At 40.1% G+C, this 10,726-nt stretch overlaps 1 non-coding gene across 1 annotated transcript; it reads right to left on the bottom strand.

Moving 5' to 3' along the window:
- Positions 1 to 9,393: 9,393 nt before the first annotated feature.
- On the bottom strand, positions 9,394 to 9,498 carry LOC133813330 (small nucleolar RNA R71). Its single transcript, XR_009884353.1, has one exon. It is a non-coding gene; the product is annotated as a small nucleolar RNA R71 (small nucleolar RNA).
- Positions 9,499 to 10,726: the final 1,228 nt, after the last annotated feature.

Below are 10,726 nucleotides of genomic sequence, written 5' to 3' on the forward strand. Positions count from 1 at the left end.
TAAACAACTCTCACTCACACTACCAAAGTGAAGAGTGTTAGGGATCACCAACTTGAACAAGGTTTGAAACCTTTTTCCAAAAGCTTATTTCCCCCTAACTCAAGCACTAAGGGATCTCTCACAGATTATAGGAAATGCTTTATGGAATTATCAAGCCTCAAGGTGTTTCTAGCCAAGTGCTCTAATGGATAGAAAAATTGTTGTGTCTTACAAGTGAGCTATAGGCTCCTATTTATAGAGTTTAGAGACACCCTTTGAATTTCAAATTCTACCAACCCCCATGGTTGTTACCAATGTTTAATTGGATTAATATGCAATTAAAAATGAGATTTGGGAGTTATTTGGGTTTTTTGAGCCATTCAACAAAGATTGAAAAAACTGAAAAATTGGTCAGTTTTTGGCCTGTGGCCGTGGCCACTGACCAATTTCAGCACTTAAAAATGTGTTATTTTTCCAAACGATTCCAAACCCTCCCAAATGATTTTGAAACTCACAAAACACATTATTGGGGTTAAAATAATATCTCTAACAGCCATATCACATATGGCTTTATGAAATTCATCTCAATATTGTGTAACAACAAATTTACACAATAAAGGGTAATATTTGGAAGTTACAAATTTGTAACACCAAATATGTTACATTATTTGGATATATCTCATATATCTTAATATTGTAACTCTCTATTATATGTTATAATATGTGACACTCTTTGTCACATTTATTTAATCTAAAACATTATATTATAATATAATATAATATTACATTATATTATAAAATAATATAACACGATCTCCCTCGCATATAACTCTGCATACTGATCCACTGTATATGTCATCTTTACTGGAAGAAAATGAGCTGACTTGGTTTATTTGTCCACTATCACCCACACCGAATCATATAGCCCTACTGTCCTTGGTAAACCTCCCACAAAGTCCATCGTAATATCCTCCCATTTCCACTCGTGAATACCCAAAGGCTGAAGTAGCCCTGCTAGTCGTTGATGCTCAGCTTTCACCTGTTGACAGATTAAACATCTGGCCACGTACTCCACCACATCCTTCTTCATCCCGGGCCACCAATACAACGTCCATAGATCTTGATACATCTTCATGGTACGACGTAGTATCGATTCATCCAATATCTCACGTCTAATTCCCACATTAGTCGGAACACAGATCCGACCCTAATACCGTTGCAGACCAACCTCATAAATATAATAGTCCTTTGCTACTCCCGGTAAGACATTCTCTCTAACCTCCTGTAATTGAGCATCTGCCAACTGACCTTCCTTAATTTTCTCTAGTTGGGTCGACTGCAAAGTAATGTTGGCCAACTGGCCCACCACTAGTTCTATCCTCGCCCTGGTCATCTCATCAGCCAACTCTCTGGAAATCTGAGTAAAACTAAATAACTGCCTCGAGCCTCTCCGGCTCAACTCATCCACCACCATGTTAGCTTGCCCTAGGTGGTAAAGAATATCATAGTCATAGTCTTTTACTAACTCCAGCCAATGCCTCTGTATCATGTTCAGGTCCTTCTGCGTAAAGAAGTACTTAAAACTCTTGTGATCGTTGTATATCTCGCATTTCTCTCTATACAGATAATGTCACCAGACCTTTAATGCGAATACCTCTGCTGCTAACTCCAAATCATGGGTAGGATACTGCTGCTCATACTCCTTCAACTATCGTGACACATAAGCTATAACCTTCTCGTTTTGCATCAACACACAACCTAAACCCAATCTCGACGCGTCGCAATAAACCACAAACTTTTCTTCCTCCAAACGAAGACTCAGCATAGGTGCAATAATAAGTCGTCGCTTCAATTCTTGAGAACTGTTCTCACACTTGTCTGACTAGATGAACTTCAAATTCTTTCGTGTCAATTCTGTCATCGGTGCAGCGATCTTCGAGAACCATTCCACAAACCGTTTGTAGTAACCTGCTAACCATAGGAAACTCTGAACCTCCGAGGCATTCCTTGGCCTCGACCAATCTCTCACTGCCTCCACCTTAGATGGATCCACCTTAATTCCATCTGCACCCACAATATGTCCAAGGAATGTCACTTCTAGTAGCCAAAATTCACACTTCTTAAACTTGGCGTACAACTAATGCTCTCTCAACCTCTGCAGAACCTGTCGAAGATGTCACTCATGCTCTGCCTCTGAACTGGAGTACACTAAGATGTCGTCGATGAAGACGATGAAGAATTAATCACGAAGTCCTTTAACACCATGTTCATTAAGTCCATGAAAGCCGCTGGGGCATTGGTCAAACCAAATGACATGACCAGAAACTCATGGTGCCCATACCTCACTCGGAAGGCCGTCTTTGCTATATCCTCATCCTTGATCCTCAGCTGGTGATAACCAGATTGAAGATTAACCTTTGATAATACCGTCTTTCCATGCAACTGATCAAACAAGTCATCAATCCTTGGTAGAGGATACTTGTTCTTGATGGTCAACTTGTTCAATTCCCTGTAGTCTATACACACCTTCTACTTCACAAACAAAATTGGAGCACCCCATGGCTAATAGCTAGGCCTGATAAACTTTTAATCCACAATTCTTGCAGTTGTATCTTCAATTCCTTCAATTCTTCCAGTGCCATTCTATATGGTACCCTCGACACTGGCTCGATCCCCGGTGCCAACTCAATGATGAACTGAATCTCCCTGTACGGCTGTAACCCTGGTAAATCCTCAGGGAACACATCCAAGAACTCAGGAACTAATCTGGTCCCCTCCGGCCCTGTTGGCAACACTCTGGTAGTATCCACTACACTAGCCAGAAAGCCTATACATTCCCCCCTGTAACAAATCTCTGGCTCTCAACGCTGATATCATGGGTATGCGGGTTCAACATATCGCACCCACGAAAACAAAGGGATCCTCGCCCTCCAGCTCAAAGATCACCATCTTCTTCCTACAATCAATAGTAGCTCCATATCTAATTAGCCAATCAATGCCCAAAACAATGTCAAAGTCCTCCATACCCAACTTAATCAAGTCTACTAATAACTCCCTACCATCAACCATCACTGGCTGTGCTCTAATCCACCTCCTAGAAACTACCAGTTCCCCTGTAGGCAATATAGTCTCAAACCCTGCAATACAGTACTAACTAGGTCTGCACAGTCTATCAATCACCTTACTAGAAACAAATGAATGTGTAGCACCAGAGTCAATCAATAGAGTAAAAGCATAGACAACACTAGAAAGCTGACATGTCACCACCGAGGGACTAGCCTTGGCCTCTGCCTGCGTCAGGGTGAACACTCGAGCTGGAGTCAAGCTGTCCACCTTCCCCGCTTCCCCTTTCTTCACTGTTGGGTAGTCCTTCTACAGGTGTCCTACCACCTCGCACACATAACAGGCCTTAGCCCGACATTCACCCGGATGGTGTCTTCTACACCTCATGCACTCTAGATATCTCCTCCATGTATCACTGCCTCCCTGACGGCCACCCTGAGTACTCCAACCTCTCCTATCAGGACCAGGAGCGTTCGAAGCATCAGGGGTCTTCCTCTTCAGATCACTGGGGCATCCGCCCCTACCAGACCCAGAGTATGGAGGCATCGCTCTGCGGCCGTCCCGCCTTGCAGCACCCTTCCTCCAGATCTTGTTCTCCGCTTCCTCAGCAGTAAGAGCCTTCTCAACAGCCTGGGCATAAGTTGTTCCCTCAGGTACTGTTGTAATCCTCACATCTCGGGTTATCATAGCATTAAGCCCTCTAATAAATCTATCCTGCCTAGCTGCATTAGTAGGCACAAGATCTGGTGTAAACTTCGCAAGTCTATCGAATTTTAGGGCATATTCTGTAACTGTCAGGCTGCCCTAAACCAATCCCACAAATTCATTCACCTTTGCTGCCCTGATGGAAACATTGTAATACTTCTGACTGAACAAACCCTTGAATCCATACCAACTCAAAGTAGTAACATCCTTGGTCTGTGCAGCCACTTCCCCCCAGATGCGAGCATCCTCTCTCAGTATATATGTGGCACAGGCCACTTTGTCTGGCCCTGGTCATCATCTCTAGCCTCAGACTCAGTGCCGGATAGTCGTGCTGATCGTTTTGGATGCATAGCTATCCAAGTTAATCTGCAATCAACGACTTGGCGGTCAGACTATGATGACAGGGTAATAATCCTTCCATCATCCATCATCATAACACAACCAATCACAAGCAATCAAGGTATAACAGTTTAACCAAATATTCAACCACATGCATAGCAATGCTAATAAGCATGCCTCAATATCATCACACAGCAATCAAGGGTCATGCTATCTCATGCTCCCTAATAACCAAACAGATATCAACATTCATATTTATTTCCAATCATTCAAGCATATAACACATGTATACACAATTATCAAACCCTGAGTCAAGCTTGTCTTTGGCGGTGAATGTACATGTCCAGCCAGTCTTCAGGAACCTTTAAACCTAGGACGCTCTGATACCAAGTTGTAACACCCTAGATTTCCAAGTTCGTTACACTATGTGATTATAAAGGTGCAAGACTTGCTAATCAAGTCATATAGTTTAAAACGTGATCCTAAAGTCGTAATTAAGTTAGGGTTAAAACATTTTGGTCATAAACAAAAAATTTCTCACTGAAATAAGCATTTAATACATGGGATCCCAAAAGAGGTTTTAAAGGACAGTTTACAAAATTTAAAGGTTTATGTATAGACAAAAGCCACCTAATGGAAAAATAGGAACTTTAGATTTTCTTATCCCTCTACCAATCCTCGGCTATGGTGGCCGATCAGCTGACTATGTACATTCTGCCCCAGAGCTCTCCAACTCAGGACTGGTCCAGTTTGCCCTTGCCTTTACCTGAACCACGTAGCAGCCGTGAGCCAAGGCTCAGTAAGAAAAAGATGATATAGAACGTAAATGATAATCAACAGTCAGGTAATTCACAAATCATCAATCAGATACTCAGTAGGTCACATCGCTCACATAATAACTGATATCAATCTACAAACCAATAATCAATTATCCATATAATAAACATGCCATAATCATCAAATTCATAACAATAAACATATAACACCATATCCATGGTCGACGCCCTTAGGCCGTACCCTCTGATTGTCCCACTGACTCCGGCTCACTTAGGCCGAGCTTAGTGATTATATACTTAACCTCAACTACCAATGGCCGAGCCACGTCCTATGCGCAAATAATGTCTCCAGCACTCTTAGGTCGTTTATCATATGTCCCCATGGCATAATACCATCTTATGACATCACGTACAAGTATAGGGAACTCTTAGTCCCAACATAACCCCATAACTGGGTGTAGTTTCTTACCTTTGATTCTGATTGGTTTGGTTAATGAAACGATCCTCGAGCACGATCCCAACCGAGCCCTAGCGTTCACGTAGTCACATTCCATAAAGTTGAACCATCATTAAATCTCAATTCCATAACCCAACTTCGGGACCAATCCCAAGCTCTTAGGAATCCCAATTCCACTAAACAGGGTGGTGGAATCGACCCACGAGCTCCCAAGCAAAAACCCTAAGAAATATACCCAAAACCCATTTCTGGAGGCAGGGTAGTGCTACAGCGCCACTAGGTGGGTGCTACAGCACTACAAATAGGGACAAAATCCCCCCTGGAAATGAAGCCTAGCGTTGTAGCGCTCCAATGATAGCGCTACAACTTTACAACTAGCACATGCAAGATTTTTCTACGTTTTCCTTCGAACTTCCCCGAGCTAAAGCTCCAAAAATCCATCCCAATTTTCCACCAAACTTAAAATCAAGTCCTTAAACCACTATAGCTCTCCCAATACAACCTAATAACATCAAAAACTAGCTAAAAGCATCATCAAACACAGAAACCCAAACTTGAGCTCTAAAGCTTAAGAACACCATCTTGACCCAGAAAATCCAGACAATTAAGATCAAGATTTATTACCTCTGATGAAAGGATTTGACCCTAGGTTGCTTCAATGTCCTTCCAAGCTTCAATTCTCAGACTCTCAAGCTTAGGTTCCTCATAACTTCATCCCAAACCCAGATTTCAGAAATCAAAATCCAAAACTCTCAAGAACATTAAGCAGAATTAAAAACCAGAAATTGAAGTTCTTACCTCTTCTAGATTTCAAAATTCCTAAGGATTACTAGCTATAAATCCTCCTCCAAAGCTTGATTTTACTCCCAAATTCCTCAAGAAATTCAGCTTCTCAATTTCTGCACCTCCTTTCCCTTTTGAACCTTTGAACTAAAGGACCAAACTCTCTAAAAAAGCCTAAAACCTAAAAGCTAACTTCAGCTGAGTTTATCACATTTAAAAACCCAAATGACCTTTCTACCCTTCCTTCCAAACACTTCCTTCCTAAACCTCAAGGGTAACCCAGCCATTCCACCCATTGCTAAAATACCATTTTTCCATTCTTATTTCACCAATACCACTAACACCAAGGTTACTAATGGTTACCACCTCAACTAACCATTAATTACCACAATCGTGACACTCAACTAGTACCACAGAACAAGATCGCCTCAAGCCACAAGCTACACATATATCCACATAATATTGTGGTCTCAACAATTATCGTAAATAATTACATGTATGCCCTCAACGGGCCAAATTACAAATATGCCCTTATAATCTAAACAGGGCCTATATGCATACTAAATCTAGATGTCAAGACATATTTTCTTAATGGAAAGCTTGACGAAGTCATTTTTATGGATCAACCAGGAGGATTTAATGTAGTTGGACAAGAAGGAAAAGTTTGAAAGTTGAATAGGTCCTTTTATGGACTTAAGCAAGCTTCTTGTTCCTGGAATCTTAGGTTTGATGAAATAATAAAATCCTATGGCTTTGAACAAAATATTGATGAGCCCTATGTTTACCAACTGAAGGCAAATCAAATAGTGGTATTCCTGATTCTTTACGTAGATGATATCTTACTCATTGGTAATAATGTTAAGAAATTATCAGATGTGAAGAGTTGGCTGAGCACTCAATTCCAGATGAAGGATTTGGGTGAAGCAAGTTATGTTATAAGTATCCAGATCATCACGGATAGAAAGAACAAACTTTTAGCTCTATCTCAAGCAGCTTGCATTGATAAAGTGCTTGAACATTTCTTAATGACAAATTCCAAGAAGCGTCTCCCCAGACTCCTGAAGAGAAAGATGCAATGAGAAAAGTTTCTTACGCATCTGTAGTTGGAAGTCTGATGTATGCCATGTTATGTACTAGACCAGATATCTGCTATGCAGTGGGAGTAGTGAGCAGGTATGTGACAGTCAAAATCCCGTGATCCGTAAGGGGAAAGACCGGGTAAGCTGTGCAATCCCACACCGCCTGGGGAAGGTCAAGTGTAATGATTCTAAGACTGTGTAGGTATGGGACTACACAGTTGAAGAGGGCTTAAATGGATTGATGGGTACTACCTATATCAGGAAGGTGCATCTTCTTTTCGGTAGCCCATCACTTGAGAACTCCATGGTTAAGCGTGCTTGGCTTGAAGTAATCTAGGGATGGGTGACCTCCTGGGAAGTTTTCCTAGGAAGTGTGCGAGTGAGGACAAAGCACGCTGGAAAGACTTGTCTTGGTTTGTAGGGCCAGTCGTCATTCCAGAAAGCAGCCATAGTGATGTGGGGCGTCACAAGGTATCAGTCAAACCCAGGACCGGAACATTGGATATCAGTTAAGCATATCCTGAAGTATTTAAGGCGGACTAGGGATTATATGTTAGTCTGCAAGGGTGGTGTTCTGAACCCTGTAGGCTACACGGATTCATATTTTCAGACTGATGTCGATGACTATAAGTGTACTTCTGGAATGGTGTTTACTCTTGGGGGTGGAGCTGTGATATGGAGAAGCGTAAAGTAGTCTGCAATCTCAGATTCCACCATGGAGGCTGAGTACGTAGCTGCGTCTAAAGTAGCTAAGGAAATAGTCTGGCTAAAGAAGTTCTATTCAGATCTTGGGGTTATTCCAGAAATGGATAAATTGCTTGTGTTGTTTTGTGACAATACAGGAGTGATAGCCAACTTGAAAGAACCTCGAAGTCACAAGAGGAGTAAGCATATAGAAAGGAAATATCACATTATTCGAGAATATGTGGCCAGGGGACATGTGAAGGTTATGAAGATTGCATCTGAAGACAATCTTGCGGATCCGTTTACAAAGACCAGAAGCTACATTTGATAAGCATATAAAGGAAATGAGATTAGTAGAGTTAAGGCATTAGTTTCAATTAGTGCAAGTGGGAGTTTGTTGGGATTTTATGCCCTAATTAAAACTCAATTTCTTTGTAATCTCATTTTATTATGAATAAAAGAATAGAAATCATTTTTTGACTTGGTTAATCACTTTGCTCACATGTTTTATTTTCATGATTATTTGTTTAATATAAACTTCTATTAAATCCAGAGCATATACCCAATCGTATTTATAGTGACGTAATCACAGTGGAATATAAATATGATTATATGTTCAAAATAAGTTAGTCCTAAGATTAGTTAGTGCACGGGATTTACACTAACTTGCCAATCTATGATATGATCTATTTACACATTGTGGTGTTATGTTATTTCCAAAACATTAGCAAAGTAGATAAGATCAGATGTATTTGTTACACCGGATAAGACCGATATTGACAGTTGATAAGATAAGTAAACATGCCGTTATTATCTATTCTAGTCATATCATATAGTTGACCATAGGTCAATTCAATCTCAATTATGAGTGGTTAGTATTCTAACTGGTTGCATTATTTGAGTTCTTTGACTTGTTCATTACCAGCTTACCCTACGGAATAGCCCATACTTACATATTGGGAACTCTGTAGTATAATTGAGTAGGAGTGTTAATCATAGATATGAACATCTATAGCTTCTTGTGAAGAAGTGAAATGATGTTTTATTTTTAGTTTGGTTCAAGGTGTTAAATGATAGAGATCTCATTTCTGTAATTAAATTAGTTTATTGAAATATCATTTACAAGGAACTAAGTGTTCTGAAAGATAAAATACAATGAGGGGTAAAACGGTATTTTAGTCCCTTCTCATTGCAGACTGTCTATAGAGGATTGAGTGACAATTATGGTTGTAACAATGGATAATTAATAGTGTATCTATATTTGTTATAGAGCATTCTATGAATTCAAGAGTGCAATTCCGAGTCTTTAGTGGAGTCACAAGGAATTAATTAGTTAGTAAATTTATTTGTTAGATTTATGATAACTTATTGGAGCTTGATTCATAGGCCCATGGTCTCCCATTGTACCTTGGATAAAATCATCTAGATAGTCTCAATTAATTTATTTAATTATCAATTAGAATTATCAAAGTTGACTAGGTAAATTTTTGATAGTTTCACAAAGTTATGTAATTTTGAGAAGAAAAGAGAAATTAGGTGAAATGAATAATTTCCACCAGAATGTCGGGGAGTCTTTATACGATGTATGAGATTGATTTAAGGAGTTGTTAAAGAAGTGTCCCCATCATGGAATTGAGAAGAGAATGATGGTTCACAACTTTTACAATGGGTTGGGAAGTACTACTAGCACCATTATAGATGCAGCAGCAGGGGGTGCTTTCTTGAGCAAGAGTGCTAATGAAGCATATGAGGTACTGAAGGAGATTCCCTTTAACAACTACCAGTGGCATACTGAGAGGGAAAATACAAAGAAGGTGGCTGGTATGATCGAATTAGACACCATCTTAATGCTAATAGCTCAAGTGGCAGCCCTAACGAAACAGTTGCAACAAAACAACCACTCAGCCAAGGCTAAGGTCATTGATTAGGGAGCTAGGATAGAAAATCTTGGAATTATGTGATATTTATGTGTATCATTATGTGATTTTGTGAGTTATATCATAATATGACTAGATATGCATGTTTAGGTGTATTAAATATGCATGTGGTCGCATTTCTGTTTAATTGGGAAATTTTCATATTTTTGCCATTTTGGGAATATTTGGCATATATGTGGTATATGTGTGGTGCTTCCTTATTATTTGGTTATGCTTGGGTTACTCAACACGAGACAATCCTAGGAAGCAAGCTAGTGGGAAAGTCACAATGGGATATATACTTGACTCGGAGTGAGTCAAGGGGTATTTAGCACTTTACTGGGACATTGGGTACTGGGAATAAATATTCGATGATAAATTGGGAACTAGTGAGATCAGGGGAAAATTCTGGCAGTTTTGACTATATTACCCCCGAGGGCGTTTTTGAGACCCTGAACATTAGGGTTTGCTTGAGGTTACTTAAGCTTGAAGTAACATGTTAAGAAATAAAAAGAACGTTCAGTACATTCTCTCTCCCTCAAAGTTCCATTTTCAACACCCAATCACATTTTCGAAGGAAACTTGAGTTTTAGGACTCGGATTTAAGCGAGGATCAAGGCATAGCGATTCTAGGGAAGATTAGAAGCTTTTTAATTGGAGGATTTAGTTGGGATACAAGTCAATCGGAGGCAATTTAAGTTTTAAGTTCTATGTTTTTAAAGATTTTAAGATTGAATTGGATTTTGTGTTTTGATGAGTTTTTGAATGAATTGAAGCTTGGGTTTTGTTGGTTTTGGATCATGGGGAAGTTTGGGTAGGTTTTTGAATGGAGAAAATGAGGTTTTCGGCTGGGTTCGTGGTTGGGTCACGACCTTGTTCTTGGGCACCGCAGCCCAGGCTTGAAGAAGGAGGAGGCTGGCTGATTTCCAGGTAGGGCGGCAGCAT

This window comes from Humulus lupulus, chromosome 1 (assembly GCF_963169125.1).
Source record: "Humulus lupulus chromosome 1, drHumLupu1.1, whole genome shotgun sequence".
Classification (NCBI taxonomy): Eukaryota; Viridiplantae; Streptophyta; class Magnoliopsida; order Rosales; family Cannabaceae; genus Humulus; species Humulus lupulus.